This window comes from Podarcis vaucheri (genome assembly GCF_965113315.1).
Source record: "Podarcis vaucheri genome assembly, chromosome: Z".
Lineage (NCBI taxonomy): Eukaryota > Metazoa > Chordata > Lepidosauria > Squamata > Lacertidae > Podarcis > Podarcis vaucheri.
The window spans coordinates 29,642,633-29,662,411 of record NC_138758.1 but is presented as its reverse complement, the minus strand read 5'-3'; the positions used below and the strand labels follow the sequence as shown (position 1 = coordinate 29,662,411).

General features: G+C 42.5%; 1 protein-coding gene across 2 annotated transcripts in view; it reads left to right on the top strand.

The window, feature by feature from the left end:
- NEXMIF (neurite extension and migration factor) overlaps positions 1–19,779 on the top strand; it is a 215,662-nt gene that overhangs the window by 110,546 nt on the left and 85,337 nt on the right. For both annotated transcript variants that reach the window (XM_082208205.1, XM_082208204.1), the window contains exon 2: positions 6,784–6,892. The gene's annotated coding sequence lies outside the window, so the exon portion shown is untranslated. The remainder of the gene's footprint in view (positions 1–6,783; positions 6,893–19,779) is intronic.

The following is a 19,779-nucleotide window of genomic DNA, read 5'->3' as shown; positions in this document are numbered from 1 at the left end:
TAACACCACAGCTGTGCCCGCTTTTGCCGCATTTTTCTTACTTTCTTTCCTTGAGCATCATCTCCTTGAGCAACATCTCTCTGAGGGGCCAAGGTATGCCGGTAAGAAGTTATGCTGTTTAAGTTTCTTATTTTATTCATATTTGGTAACAAGCTCATGCTATACTGCTAAATTATTTAATCTAATTATTTAATTATTATATTTAGAATCTAGTTATTATTTATAAATGTATGTTCTACAAGTTGGTGTGGTTATTTGGTAGTTTTTGTCTAAAATGTTTGAAGGTTGGCAGCTGTTGCTTTGGAAGATTGTCTGAGTTGTCTTGAGTCAGTGTTGATAGACTTTTCTGAACTGGAACTTTGCTTAAGCCTTAGGTGAAAATGAGCCTAATTTCTATTCCGATAGATAATAATTGCTTTTGCTGCCTTGCAGTCTGGGAGCAGTTAGTGTGTACTGTTTCTCCCCATTTCTTCATTGGTATGCATTGAGCCTTGCTATCGTTACCTGCTCCTGGTTCATAAGACCTCTATTCTTGAACATACTGAATTTTGCTGGGCTGTGTCCGCAAAACACATTTTCCTTTTTGCAACTTGGTAGCATTGCAAGTTATGAAGTAGAAGGTGTGCGGCATTTCTTGTGTATGTAAATCAGTGAGAAACTGTCTTGAAACTGGACGCTGGGAATAGAGACCTTGATGTCGGGTAATCTCAGGAGCATAATTTGTTAGATTTAATGCAGCAACCATGAAGAAGCAACTGAACCTCTGCCATTATGATCAGGGTTTACTCTTCCTAGCTCCAGCTGCAGCTTTTATTGTGTCCTTTCTGAGAAAACAACTTCAAATTGCAGGGCTTTGTAGCTTCGCTAAAAGCACTGTCCCCATTTACCCTCTGCAGCTCCAGTTTCTAAAACAAGCAGGTTCTTATGGAGTTAACATTGCTTTTAGAAATAAAATAAAAATAAAGCAAGCGCTTGTTGCATAACACTATCCGTTGTTTCCTTGCCACCCCCCAACTCACATTTTTCATACCTTCTAAAATGTACCGTAATTGGTGGCACCTTTTCTTCCAGATTTCAAAATAGTTAATGCAAACTTTCCATGGGAGTGTGTGTGTTAAACCTTGAGAAGCCTTCCATCATCAGTCCTGGGGAAGAAGCATTGCGTTTGAATTTAAAATGGGGGTTTAAAATTGTTGTTTAGGCTGCATTCTCTCGAGGTCATCTGTAACGGCTGTATGTTGGCACTGGGTAAATGGTCACCATTTCACTCTTTCTGTTACCCTTTTGTTTCTCTTTCTCCCCTTTACCTGATTCTGTATAGGCAGCTTGGCTTGGAAGAGAGCTTTTTTTAAGAGAACAAAAACACACACACTTTCATCTTTTTACTTTATACCTGGCCATGCTCAGTTGTTTCCCTTCCTTCCTTTTTTCACCCCCCCCCCTTGAATTGTTGGACTTTGGAAGAGAGTTTTAAAAGGGAAATGGAAAATGAGATCAATGTGGGAATAATGTCCACTGCCAGGCAACTCCATATATTGTGCATCCAGATATTGTCCTTTACACTAGCTTGTGGAAAATGTGACCTCTGTTTCTCTAAAGCAATTATCAATAAGTTTGGAAGTGTATGGGGTTTTCTGTGTTTTCATTTTAAACAATGACTCTGTTCTAAATCAATAGGCAAGGGCCGTAGCAGCCTCCTGTCTTCCTATAAATTTGTGCGCACAATTTCTCTGCCTTAAAAATGAGTTCCAAATAGCTGTTGTCTCACTGAGCTTTGGAAGTTTGTATTAATCAGCTAGTTTGCATATTGTTGCTTCATTAACCTACTTGTTTTAAATGTTTCTAAATTTCATAGAAGGTATGCTGTTAATGAAGGAAATCACCTTGTGTGTGAATTATTCCTCCTGAAAAATCACATTTTAGGTTAGCAGCTAAACACTGACTTTAAAAAAGAGAGGATACTCATGTGGTATGTGTGTTAACCCAGAAAGGCATTTTAAATAAGTAGTTTGGAAATTACAAATATTAAAGCTTTTACAGTATTGCATTGTGTTGTTTAGTCGCTTAGTCGTGTCCAACTCTTCGTGACCCCATGGACCAGAGCATGCCAGGCACTTCTATCCTCCACTGCCTCCAGTAGTTTGGTCAAACTCATGACGGTAGCTTCGAGAACACCATCCAACCATCTCGTCCTCTGTCATCCCCTTCTCCTTGTGCCCTCCATCTTTCCCAACATCAGGGTCTTTTCCAGGGAGTCTTCTCTTCTCATGAGGTGGCCAAAGTATTGGAGCCTCAGCTTCACGATCTGTCCTTCCAGTGAGCACTCAGGGCTGATTTCCTTAAGAATGGATAGGTTTGGTCTTCTTGCAGTCCATGGGACTCTCAAGAGTCTCCTCCAGCACCATAATTCAAAAGCATCAATTCTTCGGCGATCAGCCTTCTTTATGGTCTAGCTCTCACTTCCATTCATCACTACTAGGAAAACCATAGCTTTTACTATACGGACCTTTGTTGGCAAGGTGATGTCTCTACTTTTTAAGATGCTGTCTAGGTTTGTCATTGCTTTTCTCCCAAGAAGCAGGTGTCTCTTAATTTTGTGGCTGCTGTCACCATCTGCAGTGATCATGGAGCCCAGGAAAGTAAAATCTCTCACTGCCTCCATTTCTTCCCCTTCTATTTGCCAGGAGGTGATGGGACCAGTGGCCATGATCTTCGTTTTTTTGATGTTGAGCTTCAGACCATATTTTGCGCTCTCCTCTTTCACCCTCAGTAAAAGGTTCTTTAATTCCTCCTCACTTTCTTCCACTGGTCCCATCACCTCCTGGCAAATAAAAGGGGAAGAAATAGAGGCAGTGAGAGATTTTACTTTATTGGGCCCCATGATCACTGCAGATGGTGACAGCAGCCACGAAATTAAAAGACGCCTGCTTCTTGGGAGAAAAGCAATGGTCCTCAAAAAAGGTTGGAAACAGAGGATAAAGATATTCTGCTGTTTCCTCTATACAATTTATAGCCTATACAATTTATAGCCTATACAATTTATAGCCTATACAATTAAATTAAATTCTACTCAGTGAAGACCGAATGAAAATAATGAATCAACTTCATTGTGTCTACTCTAAGTAGGACTAACATTGAATGCCAGTTGGTAAAGGAATCAAGTCATCAAAGCATCTGCACTAATAAAGTAATTATAATGAACAAATTGATTTTTGGGTGGGGTGGGGTTTGGGGAGCAGCAGAGATATAATGGCTTGCCAAATGAGAGGTTTGGAGAGGTTTAGTGCTGCTGATGGAAGAGATTATACAAGGTGTTTGTGACATCCTTGATGTGCTAAACTGGAAGTAGATATTTTTGGTCCATAATGAAATTTATAGAGGTTCCCCTTCCCCCTCTGCAATTGTGCATTATGTTATTACCATGCCCTTTCCCCAGTGTTGCTGCTAGACAAATAACTGTTACTTTAGCACTTCTGTGCCAGCTGTTGAAATTTCTGTGTGTTGACTTTTTTTAAAGAATGCTTTAAAGGCAGAAGCAAATTAGTAGGCAGTAGCTTTTAATGTATTTTAATAGAGTGTTTGTCTGCAGAGAGGAAAGACTGAAAACCTCTCTCTCCTACCCCAATCCTTTTGAGAAAGAAGCTGGAATAAAAATCCTGCAGGGTCTCCCTCTCTCCCTCTCACACATGCATGCAGTGCCTGCTGCAAGGCATTGATGCTGCACTGAAAGGCTTTCAAAAGGTATGTGCACTGATTTGTCAGAAAAGATGATAGCTCATCATTAGGCAGTTTGGTCACATATGTTATGTCGGGCAGCAGTTTGATCAGTTGAAGCCCATGTTGTAACACAAGACAAAATACACTGGTAATGCTTGCTTTCTTAGTGTGGAGCAGTGAAAAGACTCCCTGAAATCTAATGCAAACATTTATTAATGCCAATGATATCCTCATGCAGTGACATGTAGCCTGCTTGAGTAGAAGCAGCCTGCTTTCCACACCCTTCTGTACCCTCCTTCTCTCACTGGAAGACATAGTGGGACAGGAGGAAGTTCCCCAAAGAAGAATTTATCCACCCAGCCCTGCATTCAGTTAGCAGTTATTTTGCCTCTGAGTGCTGCATTACAGCTGCGCCTGCTCTCCGAGGCATTGGGAAATATGCACAGTGGAAATGACTTGTAAATAGAGCAGCGCAGAGGGTTAATGGGAGTACACAGCATAGGAGTGCAAAAGGTGTTCATAAAGCCGTGTCTGTCTGTGTTTGTGCACAGAAATCCTCTCCGGGATTGTTAATTAGGGCACCTGGTGTAGTTCCTCTTTTTTGGAGGGTGGGAGCCAGCTTTATCAATCGACACAGAAAGTTACTCTGCAGGTTTCCTCATTTTTATTAAGATGCTTGTATAAATAATTAGGCACTTTTGGTTTATTGCTCTCTTTCTCTCTTTCTCTGTCTCCCTCCTTTAAACCTGTTTTTTATTTTCATACACAGTAAAAATTGGCAAATGCATTTTACTTTGAGGAGGTAGCACCCCCCTTCTAACAATAAACAAGCACTTGCTGCTTTATAATTCACAATTGCCATTTATGTTTCTTCTGTTTCTCCCACCAATAAGTCCAATGGGCTAAATAATTGGGATTTCAAGAGCTGCCTTTTCATATTTTGGTTTCCACAATGGGAGAATCAGGAATGCAGGCCCCCCTCTTTACAGGAACAAAACATCCCCAAATCTTTCTCTCACACACCCCTTTTAAATATAGCAGCCCTAGGTAAGGTGCTAGGTTTCTTTTTTCTTCCTTTCCATTTTTAAGCTAAGAGGGCTGCATTTAAACTGGAGCTCAGCTTTGTATCCCACTATCTGAATAGATCTCTCAAACATTACATCTGTACTTGAACTACTCCTCCATAAAACAAAAGTGATGCCTTGAACTCCCCAGGTTATTGAGGAAATAAAATACATTCAGAACTAAGAAGTGTTTTCATGGGCTGCAGAGAGGGTTGCATGTTTTTCTTGTGGCCATTCTCACACCGCACACAGAATTTAGTGTCTGGTTCATTAAATGGCGCTGTGAGAAATTCAGCTTTGCAAATTCTGATTTATTTCCAAAGATAGCAGCTGTCCAAAGCTGCTGGAAGAACTGGGAAGTCTGAATCTCCCTCCTTGAGTGCCCTGTGTGGCGAGGCATTATACCTGCCTGCAAGTTGGAACATCTCCCTGGATAGTGGAAGGGTTTCCAGGTAATGGAGTGACCTCGTCCATCCAGGTCAGCCACTGGCTCTCCTTAACAGGAAGGACTATAAGGGCCTCCTGCTCAGACTGGAACTTTGCCTAGGCAACAGTGGCCTTTCTGAGTAGCCCTCTATCTGTTCTCTGCCTTAACTGCCTTAGCACTGACCCCTGAGACCCTTACTTGCTTCTTGCTGCCATTTAAAGACACCAGAAGAGCTCTGTTGAGTCAGACTAAACCCTATCTAGTTAATTCCCACAGTGGTCAACCAAAGGCATGGGAATCCCCCAGCAAGGACCTGAGTGCAATGGTACTCCCCCTTTCACAGTCTCATAGAATTGTAGAGTTGGAAGGGACCCCAAAGGGTCATCTAGTCCAACCCCTGCAATGATGGCTGATTATGGTGGAATCTAGACACATAAAAAAGCTATGAAAATGAATTTGTCATAAGCTCACCATCAACATCTAGTCTCACATTTGTATAATGCACTTAAAACATCATATGCAGTCCTCTGCTTTCTCTCGTCATGCTAATGGGAACTGCAAAGTGAGCATGTGTTTAATTTGTGTATTATAGAATTCAGAATTTTGGGAGAGTATGAAATGTAGGATATGTAGATTCCTGAGAGCAGATCTTGTGTATATGACAGAATTGTGTCTTTAACCCACAGTGTCTGTACATGCCAGCTTCCCATGCTCTGACACCAGGCTTCAGTTCACAACCTTAAGTGCATTGTTTATTTATAAAAGTTTTTCTATACCACCTTATCCTGCTGTTGTAAGGCTGCCATGCTGTAGTTCACGTGTCTGCCAATAGGTGGCCGCAGCAACTCCAGGGTGATGACAGAGCAGGCAGGTAAGCAAGTAAGCAGCACAGGTGGCAGGTCACAACACCAGCAATGTGGAGTGTTAAAAAAGGCACCATGTCTTGATTTCACAACCTGGATCAGTCTACTGTCACAGTGTGTCAGTCAGTAAATCACGCATAGTTCAAAGTTGGAATTTACTCCTCAGCAGTAAAAACACAATCAGACTTGGCTGAGCATCAGGTCTAATGAGCACAGCAGCTCATTCCCTGTGGGTCTGACTCCATTAAATGGAGTGGGTCTGACTCCAAAACTGAAAGTCCCCACCTCCCCTTAGCTAAGTCCCCTCCTTTCCAGGGCTTGTTCCAAGCAATTGGAGACTGTGCCTGTGTGCATGTCTTTCCAGTCCATGGCACCTATTCTACATGAAGAGAGGGCTGCCATTTTCAGTGGCATACCATCATGCCCATTTCTGCCCAAAGAAGGCTCACTACTGAGGCTTTTATGTTTGATTCTCTTTGTCTGCTTTCTAACCTAAACAAATCAACACACCAAGTGAGTGTTTTAGTAGTTAGAATGAGAAGATCACAGATTCTGTTATCATGGAGCTGGGGCTTTGCCTCTTTGCTTGAAGCAGTCACTAATTGCAAACTGCTTTTGTTCCACTGTGCTGCTCTCTCTCATGTTGCTTCACCCACCCAAGCCTTTGCATTATTTGTTCTTAATCCATTCCTTCTCTTGATGTTGTTTGCAGATCTCCTGTGTTCCTAGCACTGTTCCTAGGAGTGTTAGAGACCAGCTGGGGAGAAGGGAATGCTTCTAAACAAGCCTATGGGTATTTCTTACTGAGGACTGCTTCCATGGTAAGTCGGCAAAGATGTTGTATACATTTCACATTTGCATAGTATCTTCCTATTGAATTTGCCGCTGTCACAGCTCTTGGAGTACAAACTCTGCTCTGGGAATGCCAGCTTTGCAGAGCCTGATATTAATTTGCACCTCCAGCTCCCCCTGCTGCCCTTCTTACTTATTAAAAAGGTAAAGGACCCCTGACAGTTAAGTCCAGTTGCTGACGACTCTGGGGTTGCGGCGCTCATCTTGCTTTACTGGCTAAGGGAGCCAACGTTTGTCCTCAGACAGTTTTTCCGGGTCATGTGGCCAGCATGACTAAGCCACTTCTGGTGAAACCAGAGCAGTGCACAGAAACGCCGTTTACCTTCCCGGCAGAGCGGTACCTATGTATCTGCTTGCACTTTGTGCTTTCAAACTGCTAGATTGGCAGGAGCTGGGACCGAGCAACGAGAGCTCACTCCTTCATGGGGATTCGAACTGCCTACCTTCTGATTACCAAGCCCAAGAGGCTCGGTGGTTTAGACCACAGCACCACCCACGTCCCTCTTACTTATTAGCAGCCCCCAATAATCCCACCATCCCTTCATCCCTTGGGGGCAGTGCCACCCAGTTTGGGAACCACTGGACTATCCTATTTTACAAGGGTTTTTTGTGAGGATAAAAGGAGTGGTGAACAAAGCTGTGGTCACACTGCCCTAAGCCCTTTGGAAGAAAGGAGGAAATAGAAATGCAGTATATACTCTTTTAACTCTTGACACCCTCAGGCAGTTAATATTTGCTAATGAAGAGAGGATGTGAATTGAAATATCTATGAGATGCTCAGTGGGACTCTAGGAATGAAGAGATAATTTGGTTAAGAGAGATGCATGTTGATTTCACTTATTGTAATTTCATTCAGCTCTTTTCTGATCTTCAGCTGCTGCATTCATCTTTGCTTTGCCAGTCTTTTTACTGTGACGACCTTTTGCTGTTACAATGTGAGGTATTCCTGCCTCTCCCTAATGAAAAGGAAAACCTTTTTGCCACATCTCTCTCCTGACCTTGGCGTACTTGGGAGCCAGTGCACTCAAATAGGAGAGCAGGGAATAATAATTGCACTCTTTGTGCTGTCTCTCTCGAGCATTGATACCTGCAGCTCCTGTGCCTTGACAGTTAAATCTGAAGATTACAATTGTTTTGGGAGAATCACAGTCACTTTGCTCTGCTCCTGCAAGCAGTGTTTTATGATTCAGTTAAAAATGTGTATTTTTGGAATAGGTCTCCAGTAGATCTAAGGAAATTAGATCTGTGACTGGTTGTCTGGGTCTTTTCCTATCTGTGTCAAGCTGACAGTTATGCTGGCATTGGGTCAAACTACACATTACATGTGAACACTGCATGGGAGCCATTGTGGTGGGAGTGCTGGGTTAGAGTACTGGGAGATTGGGGTTCAAATCCCCACTTAGCCATGAGGTCATTGGGTGTCTTTGGGCTGGTCACCACCTCTCAATCTAAACTACCTCACAGGGTTCTTGTGGGGATAACATGGAGAGGAGAAACATGTACTCCAAGGTGTACTCCTTGGAGGAAAGGGTGGGATAGAAGTGCAATAGAAAGCAAACGACGAAGCACCTGTGACTGTTGCTTGACATACCTTTTCATCTTCAAAAAGCGACTATTTTGGCCCTAGAAGCATTGTAGCTCAGAGTATCTGTTTCACATGCAGAAAATCCCAGGTTCCATCCCCATCATATCCAGGTAGATATGGAAATGCTCCTGTCCTGAAACCCTGGAGAGCCACTGCCAGTCATTGCAGGTGATACTCAGCTAGATGGACCAGAGTCTGACTTAATATAAGGCACCTTGCTGTGTTCTTATGTAGATAGGGGTGACTTTAGATGGTAGAAATGTGGCCAGTTACCCATTTCCCACCCAATGTTCTCAGTCCTGTCCTCTTGAAGTGGCTTTTCAAGCATGCAAGAAGACCACCCATAGGTAGTTTGGCTCATAAAACCGTTTCTAAAACTTCACTTATGAGAGCAAGTTTAAGAGGACAGCACTAATCTGTCCCCCTGTTCTGGGGTGACCCTCTGCTGAAATTTGGGCTAAAGGAAATGGGGGGGGGGGTAGAGATGATCTGCAAGGGAACTTAGGGCCTGCTCAGAGATGGGCACTTAATCATTTAACTGTTGCTGTATTTGCCTCAGTTCCCCAGACCAGTTACTCAATATTATATTTTTTGTTTTGAGTTGTGTGTGCGCACCACAGAAGCTGAATAAAATGGTTAAGCTCACCTCGGGAAACAGGTGTGTAGCAGTTATCTTTACTAGGCCAACACTAACATATACCCTTTATACTTACACTATTTACAGATGTTGCAAGTAGTCATCTCTGAGCTTATACAAATTCCTGTTTGGGCTTGGCTCCACATGCCAAGTCCTGAGTTCAGTGGCTTGCAAGATCCTGCAACTCTTCACAAAATCTCCAAAGTGTTCCACAATTGCAATTCATCTCCACACTGTTGCAAACTCTGCATCAAGGTTTTCCTCTGGAGACCTTAGTTTCCTCCAGAGAGGAGAGAACTGGGGTTTCCAGAGAAACACTCTATAAAGTGCCTTTAATGGATAACACATGGGACACGTCACACAACACTGAAATTTTGGTTGTTGACTTTCCCAGTTCTACTTGATTGAAATTTCTGGGTGAGTCATGAGATTGAGATGCTGGGGGCAAAGCTGGATTTGCCAAAATGAAAAGATGTTTGTGCAGAAAGCTTCTGGAGAACTTGGAATCCCTTTTATGATACCCAGTTGACTTGGGAGTTAAACAAGGATAGCTGATGTCTGAAATGTGTGCTTCTGAAGATCCCAGGTGATTCTAGAAAGGAACCATGAAGCTTGCTGAATGTTCTCAAGGGAAAATATAAAGTTTACGTGTCCTGTCACTTGCGGAGTGTGACACAACTGTGTTGTTTTTTGTTTTGTTTTGCTCAGAATATGCATATTGAGAAGTGGTGCATTATTCTCTGTTTAAGCCTAATTTGTTTTTCTTCAGTAGCCTGGTAACCATAGGCAAACTTGAATTGCATGGAGGTGAGTGAATATGTTGGTGTAGGAAGGATGAAGCACTGCATCCATCCAGGGCAGGCCACTTTCCCATCTCCTGGATGTGAGAACTTGGGATGTGCAACACCACTGCCTTTTTAGGGTTTGGAATGATCGTGGAAAGGTCTGCCCTTTGTCAGGAAGAACGACATCACATCATTGCTTTGCCAGCTAAAGCTAGTAAACTGCACCCATTGCCACCAGCATACCTGCTCTTTTTGAGGGGGGAACATGGTGTTTCAGTCACACCCAGTTGTTTCCCATTGTGGTTCATTTGTATGTCCACCATACTTCCATATGGAAGTGTCCACCCACAACAGAGCACCATTTGGGTGCCTTCCAGATCTGATGTTCTTAGAGAAAAATACAGTGGGAACTGTCCTAGAACAATGGGTTTTCTAGCTACACTATTTATGGGTTATACCATGCCCAGTTCTCTGGCTTCTTAAAGTGTTTATAGAATCTCAGTTTATCCTCCTGATTTTCATTAATCTTAAAACTTTGATTAAAGCAGTTGTTGGTGGGGGAGGAAGTATCTGTTACAAAGGCCAATAGCAATTACATCACAGGAATGTATTTAGATTTTACTTTCTTTCTGGGGGGAGGACTCCCAGAGGAATGACCATGTTAAGCTGTGAAGATACTGGCGGAGGAAGTGTGCTAAAAAGCAATTAGTCGAAAATTTAGCAAAGTAGATTGAAAACCAAGTCTCCCTTCCCTCAGAATTGGCAGACTCTTGGCTGAGGCAATCCATGTGTTGTACTCTGGGCAGGAATTATGAGGGATACAAAGGAAAGGGTGGGGAGAATTCTACAGAGAGAGATGGGTTTGGTTCTTCAGGAATATATATTTGGGCCAGGTGTGGACTTAGGTAGAACCGCCTAACAGGTACGACACACCAAAACAGATGGGATTTCTCAATTCCTTACTGTGGCCAAAAAAATAAGATTTATAAAGGAAGTGTGTGCATGTGGGATGCTGTCTTTGACCATATTATTGTTTCTGTTTTGTGTCCCCCATCCCCCCGCCCTGCTTTGTTAAAAAGCTAAGTAAAATGGGCAGATTGGCCTGCCTGGGGAATAAAACAGAACAGCTGGTGCAGTTCTAAGGAGAGCAGGGTGGAATAAATGGAAGGTTGCATGAAGCACCCCCTCTTTTCTTTTGTAGAGGGAGCCAAATATGAAGAAAGAGAAACCAATCTTGCTCTGACAGTGAAGCAGAATGTTGATTTTGCTCAGCTCCTCCCCCCTTGCCCTACCCCCACTTCTGGCATGCCTGTGCCACTCTTGTCAGATGCCCAAAAGTTTCCTCTTCCTTTAAATGGCTTTGCCCTTTATGTATATATTTCACTTAATTTATGAATAATTTCCAAAATGATTTAACAAGAAAAACACCACCAACAAAAAGCAGATTTAAAAACAAGTTTAAATCCAGACTGGGATAGATGATAGATAGATAGATAGATATAGACAGACAGACAGACAGACAGACATGTATATATGCACTTGGAAAGGCTTGTTGGAAAACTAAGACCTCCAGCAGGCACCAACGAAATAATGGAGATGGCACCTGTCTGATATGCAGTGGGAAGAAGTTCTAGAGGACAGATGCCACCGAACTAACGTCCTGTCATACAGAACAGCCTCACTCATGATATGGTATCTACAATATCAAAAGCTTGGGGATAGCTGGGGCATAGGAGTGGCCGTTCCCATACTGACCAGGTCATCTAAGGAGGCTTTGTAAAAAAATCCACTCCCACATCCTAGAATGGTAAGAATTGGGGACCACCAGTATCACTATGCCTCAAAAGACTCTCTTGTCAATAGTTTAGAAATCCCTTTTCCAGAACCTATGTGGGGAGGGTGGAGCAAGGATTATTGTCTCCTTCTGTCCTATCTGCAGTTATTAGCGTTAAGGCATCCTTTCCCTCAGAGAAACATGCATTATGTGAATTGTGGATTTTAATGTAAAGGTGTCAGGTAACTCTAAATATAAATTAAAGGAATGCCAAATGTAAGACTAAACAAAAGGGTAGAGACATAGGAAAAAAGAGAGTAAATGAGGTGGAAATTGCAGGCAAATAGACAATGGGAGAAAGTCTATGTAGCAAATTATTCTCATTTGCACAAAGAAATGCATCTTCATATTTTACAGAAATCTTTTAAGTTCTCTCAAAATACCTGTTCTAAATATATCTTAAAAGCAGAACTGAATTGATTATTTTACAACAAAGAAGAAAACTAACGAAGATTGCAACCAACAACCAAACAAAACTATGTTGACTGACAGTCCTAATCTACCTTATTAGATGTTGCAATTAACACTCTACATGTCATGATTTCATCATGGCAGAGGGAAATAAATGCAGGATCATTCCAGCTATGGCCCAACAGCACAATATTGCTCCTTCCTCTTTTTGCCATAATGTTACAGATATGGGGTAACAGAATTTGGTGGCGCCAGGGTACCCATAATGGAACCCCAATCAGCAACCTGGCTGCTGCATTATGAACCAGTTGAAGTTTTATAGTCATCTTTAAGGACAACCTTAATAGCTGGGGAACTCTGAAAGTATTTGGTACATGTTTATTATTTTTTTTGGAAATTTTATTATATATATATTTGGGAATTTAAGAATAGCAGGGACCTGCAACAAAATGATCTTTGCTTCTTCCAGTACACTGGCATTAGTTTGCCTGTCTTCCCAAGTGATATGTAAAAAATTTTGGAGACACCATTGATGGAATCTTTTAAGGAGTTAGAAATGGTGTTTATAAATGGTCCATGTTTCACAAGCATACAGTAAGGTTGGTAGTACAATAGCTTTGTAAACAAGCATTTTGGTTTACCTGCGAATGTCCCGGTCCTCTAACACTTCAATCGGGAGAAAGTTGCACTCTCAGAGCTCAGGCAATGCTGGATTTCAGCAGCAACGTCGGCCCTTGTGGAAAGATAGCTACCCAGGTAGGAGAAGTGATCAGCACTTTCCAACATTACACCATTGAGTTGGATTTGTGTCACTGCAGAGCAATTGTTTTATGCTTGTTAGTGCAGCACTTTGGTTTTTTGGATGTTGAGTGATAGACCAAGCTTTTTGTAAGCTTCTGTGAAGCTATTTAGGATGGTTTGGAGGTCATCCTCTGAGCGTGCACACACTACGTTTTCATCAGCATACTGAAGCTCTATGACGGAAGTTAAGGTAACCTTACTCTTTTCTTTCAGCCTGTTCAGATTAAGGAGCTTTCCATCTGTTCGATATATGATTTCTACTGGGTGGGGGGAGTTTCCATTCGACAAAGTGTAGAATCATAATAAATAGAGAAAATAATAGAGTTGGGGCAATAATACAACCCTGTTTAACACCTGATCCCACTGTGAATGGTTCACATTGAAGCTGGGGGGGGGGGGGCTAGCCAGGATTTTTGCCCTAGGTGAAGCCTCAAGAGGGGTACTATTGAGGCTTCTAGTCTCTGTGTGTGTACGCAAATGTGCATGGGGAGGGGGTCTGTTACACGGGTGAAATAAAGCCTAATTTCTGCCCTGGTTGGAGACCTTTGGAGGAGGCATTTTTTTAAAAAAGTTTTTTTTTATGAACTGCCCTAGTAGGGCAGTAATTGCTTCTTGATAATTTGTCACCCCCTCCATCATGGAACCTGGGGCAGCCTGCCCCCCTTCTTACACCCCTGGTTCTGCCTTCACAGCAGTGCATGGTGTTCTTCCTACTTCCTTTCTGTTTCCCAAGAACCCTTCTTCCAAGCAATTCCTCCCCCTCTGTCTGCTTGCTCCCCTTATGCAGATGCCTGTTTTTCAAAAGGGCACATTGATGTATTAATGACTTGCTTCCAGAACCTTTAGTCATTCTTACCAACTTCTATACCTGGCCTGGCACCTTCTCTCCCATACTCCAAATATTAAATTCTACCATTCATTAATTTCCTGATTCGAGCACCCCCTAACTCTGTTATCCCAAAGCTGTAATAAAGGATTCACAGAGGAATCTTGTTGGCCATTGTGAGAACAGGATACTGGACTAGATGGGGGGGGCATAAGGTTATCCAGCCCTGTGATATAAAATCCAATTTAGTATTAGAGACAGAAGAAATGGTGGTGATTGATGATAGAAAGACAATTGCTCTTGATTTCTGCAGTACTCTTGTATCATTTTTATTTTTTATTTTGTGCTTAAGTAAATCAAGAAATTGATGGGGGTGGAAAAAGAATATTTATACTAAAAATGAAGGTGGGGAATGGGGGACGAAAGAAACAGAAATGTAGACATTAAAAAGGCCTTTTGGTTTGAAAGCATAGTGCACCCAAGACCCATGAAGGGTACATTTTGTGAGTTCAGCTGGAGCAATGTCACTCTTGTTAGATTTGCATAATCTGGGGGGGGGGGGATTCGGCCACTGCAATAACATTCCAAATCCAATAGTTTCTTCTGTTCTGTAGGTCTCTGTGTTCTTCCTTCACATTTGTCCCTTCTCCAGACATAAAACCAGGCATAGTTCAACCCTTTCGTTTTTACATCTTCTCCTCCCCTCTCCATTAAGGAGTATGGCACCACCTGCTTAATTTTGGGTTACAAAGAATCTAAGCATTTTTCAAATTATTCACACACACAAGCTGCCTGCTAACTCCTTTTTAAACTTGAATTAAATCAGGTTTGATGGGAAAATTTAACTCTGTATATACTAATCACCTGAGAAAATTATTTCAGGCTCTGTCACAATAATTACAAAAGGTGCAGCCTGTTTTTTTAAAACAAGAACACAGCAACAACAACATTTATTATATATTTGATTGCATTTATATGCCACCTTTTTCTGCAAGGAGCTCATGGTAGTATACATTGTTATTTCCCCTTCTCATTTAATCCCCACAACAACCTTGGGTGACTGGCAGGACATACCCTCTGTCACAAACAGCAAAAGTTCCCTTTGGCACTTAGCACAGAGTTTCTTTTGGTGGGGAAGGGCTGTAGCTCAGTGGTAGAACACTTGCTTCATGTGCAGAAAGCTTCAGGTTTAATTCCCAACATCTCCTGGTAAGGATAGGGTTGGCTCCTGCCAGAAATCCTGAAGAACTGCTCCTGTTGGTGTCAACACTGTTGAGCAAGATGGATGAATTATCCGACTCAGGAGCACAGAAAGCTGTCTTATACTATCTAGCTGTTCATGCAGCTCGTGCATTAATAACGGTCACCAAAGACTTCTAGGGTCAAAGCCAGTGGTCTGTGTGAAATGATCTAAAGGGTTAGTTGGGCTGAGTTGTATTAGAGAACTTTCAAACCATTTATGGATTCATGCAATTACCCAGTGTTTTATTCCAGTAGTCCATGGCCATACATCATTCCTCACTCCACAGCCTCACATGCCATGCTGTGTTCAGTGGTGTGGTGTTGAATTTTAATAGTGCTGGCAGTTTTGAACAGAGGAAGTAGAAGACCACTGCCCTGTTACACTCTTAGTAGCTAAGAATAAAGCTATTGTTTTGAGAATCTAGATCCCCAGTGCCCTAATGCATGTAGACTGCCTGGTGAAATGTGTATGATTGCTAATGATTGTGCAGGTTTTCATGAAGGCATGTCTAATTAGGGTGTGAAGGCTGCTAAAAAGTTGTAGTAAAGGTAAAGGTAAAGGTACCCCTGCCCGAACGGGCCAGTCTTGACAGACTCTGGGGTTTGTGCGCCCATCTCACATTTATTGGCCGGGGGCCAGCGCTGTCCGAAGACACTTCCGGGTCACGTGGCCAGCGTGACAACGCTGCTCTGGCGAGCCAGAGCCGCACACGGAACGCCGTTTACCTTCCCGCTGGTAAGCGGTACCTATTTATCTACTTGCCCCCGGGGGTGCTTTCGAACTGCTAGGTGGGCAGGCGCTGGGACCGAGCAGCGGGAGCGCACCCCGCCGCGGGGATTCGAACCGCCGACCTTTCGATCGGCAAGCCCTAGGCGCTGAGGCTTTAGCCCGCAGCGCCACCCGCGTCCCTTTAAAAAGTTGTAGTAGGACTTGGCAATTGAAAAAAATGGTTAAATTAATTTAGTTTTGCTTGGTAAGTAAAATGTATGTGAAATTGCATATACCATACTTTTCTGTGTATAAGACTAGGTGTTTTTTTTTTACTGAAAAAGAAGGTTTAAAAACCTGGGGTATCTTATACACAGGTAGTGGCTATGGGTGATGGGTGATTGGTTGCAGCCATGAGCTGCAGACTGTCATTGGCGATTTGTAGTGTGATTGGTGACTGCAGCAAGAATTTCTTTGCATTGGCTGTGGGAAATGGGTGTGTCAAGGGCTGCTGAGGATTGGCTGCCGCTGCGGCAATTGTGCTTGCTGTAGACTTCCACTGTTGGCGATCGGGTAGACGCTTGTAGCAGATGCGAGCAATCGTTAACGAGCGGGACGAGCAATTGCAACCATCAGGTTAGTGATCTGCTGCACCCCCCCAATAACTCAATAACTCAATAACTCTGGGCAATTCTCCCCCCAAAAGCTCAACAACTCCTATCCTTTGGGCCATTTTCTGAAATTGGAGTCCCGCCAAGTAGGCGTCTTACACAAAGGAGCGTGTTATACACGGAAAAGTACAGTAAATTGTTAAAAACTATTGCCAAGTACTTGCAGTTTTTTTTATCATCATCATTATTATTAAGCATTACCTGACATTTTCAGAAATTAAAATTGTTTGATTTTCCAAAAGCAGTTTATGTGCTTCTTCATCAAATATAGACTTACCAAGCTAAATGTTGTCCAATCACAAAATAGCGCATGATAGCAGATTTGAATTCCTCACACCCCAAAAACCGGTTTTTAAGACCCACCACTGAAAAAAAATGCAGAAATTAAGTTACACCCCCTAAAATGACATGCCCTAATACCTAATAAGTACAAAATAGCACCATTGACAAAGGATTCTGAATATTGCCTAGTCATTATGGATGATGAAGGATGTGACTTGATGCTTTGGATGGTGCCTGACTCATCTGCATAGCCTCAGCATCAGTTTCACACACTGACCAGGAAATGTGGATAGTCCCCAAGGGGAAAATAGGTTCATTTGCTGGTCAGTGTGCACATTACCCATTTGATATTGCTTACTTATATGCTTTCTCCATCATTTGGAGGATCTGCGTGTTTGCTTCAGTGAGCAAAATCTTCTGTTCATGTGCGCCCATTTTCCAAGCCTTCATCACTGTTCATCGAGATTTTTTTCCATTGGAAAAAAATGGAAAATGGTTGATGCATATAGTGTATATACAATTTGGGCTTTCCCTAACTGCAAGCCCCTCCCACCCTTCACACCAGTAGTAAACTGGATTAATCAGTACCCACTAGAAAAGAGATACTGAACTGTATGGGTTCTTTGTGTGGCGTTCCATTGTTTGGTCAACCCACCTGCACTTGTTTTGGTCTGTCCTTTGCAGCAGCAGGTGTCTGCACCAGGTGCTTGCAGGTCTGGAATGTACTCATTTAACAGCACCAAGCTTTCTCTGTGTGTATGTCTTTTAGAAAGCAATGCTTTGTGTTTTTAAGCCCCTTTTATACATCTGACAAGCAAGTCCCCTTTAAGTCAGTTAAATCAGTTAGTAAAATCAACTCTGAATATGTGTCAGATAACAACAAAAAAGCAATAGTTGTGCAAATTAATCCATTGTAGCTCTGCAACTGTGTGCTCTTATATTCTGTAGAGTTGGAACGAAGAAGCGTTTTGCTGTCATTATTAAATAACACACCCAATAAAGAGAAACAGTGTTAGCATAGTGACATTTGCCGAGTTGACTTTGAGATAGAATGCAGTGGAAATTGCAGATGCCTTTTATGTTCTCGTTAAGGCATTCAGAGGCAGAAACTCCTTTAACACATGATCACCAAAGCGAGTTTATCTTGCTTAATGAAGTTACACTAAGGCTTATAATTTGTTCCTGAATTTCACAGATTGTTATATATATCCAGAACTTCAACTACTAAGGTTTCCAGGATCTTGACCAAAAACTGCCACAGTTTTACTGGAACTTGCTCTCTAGCAGAGGTAGCCAATGTGGACTCCAACTCCCATCAGCCCCAGCCAGCATGGGCAATGGCCAAAGATGGTGGGAATCAGAGGACGCCATGTTAGTTACCTCTGCTGTGCTTTCTTTCATTCCTTGCAAGTATAATAGCCTTGTTTCAACATTCTGGCCCACCCATCCTCTGCAGATCTTTAGATCCATGGTTGTCAGACTAGGATGCTGGCGACATCCCTTTCCAGTTTTCCCTGTTTGAAAGCTGCTGCCCATCTTCTCCAGTTTAAGTCTGAGGGAAGCCCAATCAATAGATCCAATTATTAGGAGATTCTTGGGCATGAGCCAGAAGTTCACTCTTCAACACCGTGAACCTCAACTAACTTGTGCAATAGCCTGAGTTTAGGCCCAGACACTAGATTCAGCTCATGGCAAGTCACACCATGACCAAACCAGCAGTTAAATAATATATATTTATTTAAAGGTTTGAAATAGGCTTGGTTTGGACCAAAAAACAGGAGGAAAATATATTTGATATTAAGTTTTGTATTTTTATCTATAAACCCAAATAATTTTTTTAAAGAACAAAAATAGCAGCTACAGAAAGATCTTGTTGCTCAATAGAATAAAAGAGTTACATAAAAGATTGCAAGCTCTAGACATCTTGATGGGGAAGAGCAGGTACAATAAAACAATCTATTTTAACTATTTTAACTTCACCATCATTCTCTCCCCACTGCCCCATGAAAAATGGCTGCAGAGTTCAAGTCCAGCTGTAAGTATCGGGCAAGGGAAGCAGAATGTTAGTTAGGATTTAGCCGGGGACCTTGATTGATTGATGCAAATGGGTTTTATACAGCTGGACATCTTTGTCCAAGTCAGCCAATTCTGAGACTCCTTAGCTGTAACTTCCCATGACCCAGAGCAGGAAATGATAAAAAGGGAGGTGTGTGTCTCTCTCTATGGCACAGCTGGATGATTGCTCTAATTGCTGAAGTCTTAGAATGGCTTTGAAGGGTTGCCAACCAGATAAGCAGGTGCTGTAAATCTGCCTGCCATCTGAGAATGAGCGACCAGGAATGAGTGTCCGGAGTGTCACCATTCTCATAAATCCATCCCTCTCAGCTGAATCCAAGTTTGGTTACTCCCCACAACCCTAGGGGTTAACCCTTTGTTGGAGGCAAAGGTGTTGCAGGAGTTGTGTAGGCTCCCTGCATATTTGAGAAATGCAGAAGATCAGAGCTTTAGATCTTGTAAGGATCTTATGCATGTAGAAAGGGTGCCCTGCTTCAGGAACAATTCCTCCAGTTCTTGGAGGGTGATGGAGATGGTAATGGAAGATGGGGGGGGGCTGTTGTCCTTGAGTCCACTTTCCCACATTACATTAGGGATTAAAAGGCCAGGATAGGGCTTTTGCAACCTGAGCTTTCATGCTGCTGAATTCCTGGTTATTTAAATAAGAGTTCTCCCAGAACATGCATTAAATCATTTTTTCCCTTTCTCTCTCTCTCTCTCTCTCTCTCTCTCTCTCTCTCTCTCTCACACACACACACACACACACCACACCTTTCTTCCATCAAGAAACTCAAGGGCCAAGTAAGTGGAATTCTCAGGTGGTCTCTGCCCCTTGCCCCACCAGGCATTGCTGCATCATGTGATTTTTCATTCCATAGTCCTGGCATTTGGATGCAAACATTAGCTGAACCTTAATTGTCATCTGATTCACAGTCTCTTTCTCTCTCTGCCCCCCTCCTCAGTTAGCCTTTATCCCTGACTCGTACCCACATTGCATGCATATTATACATGCCTACCA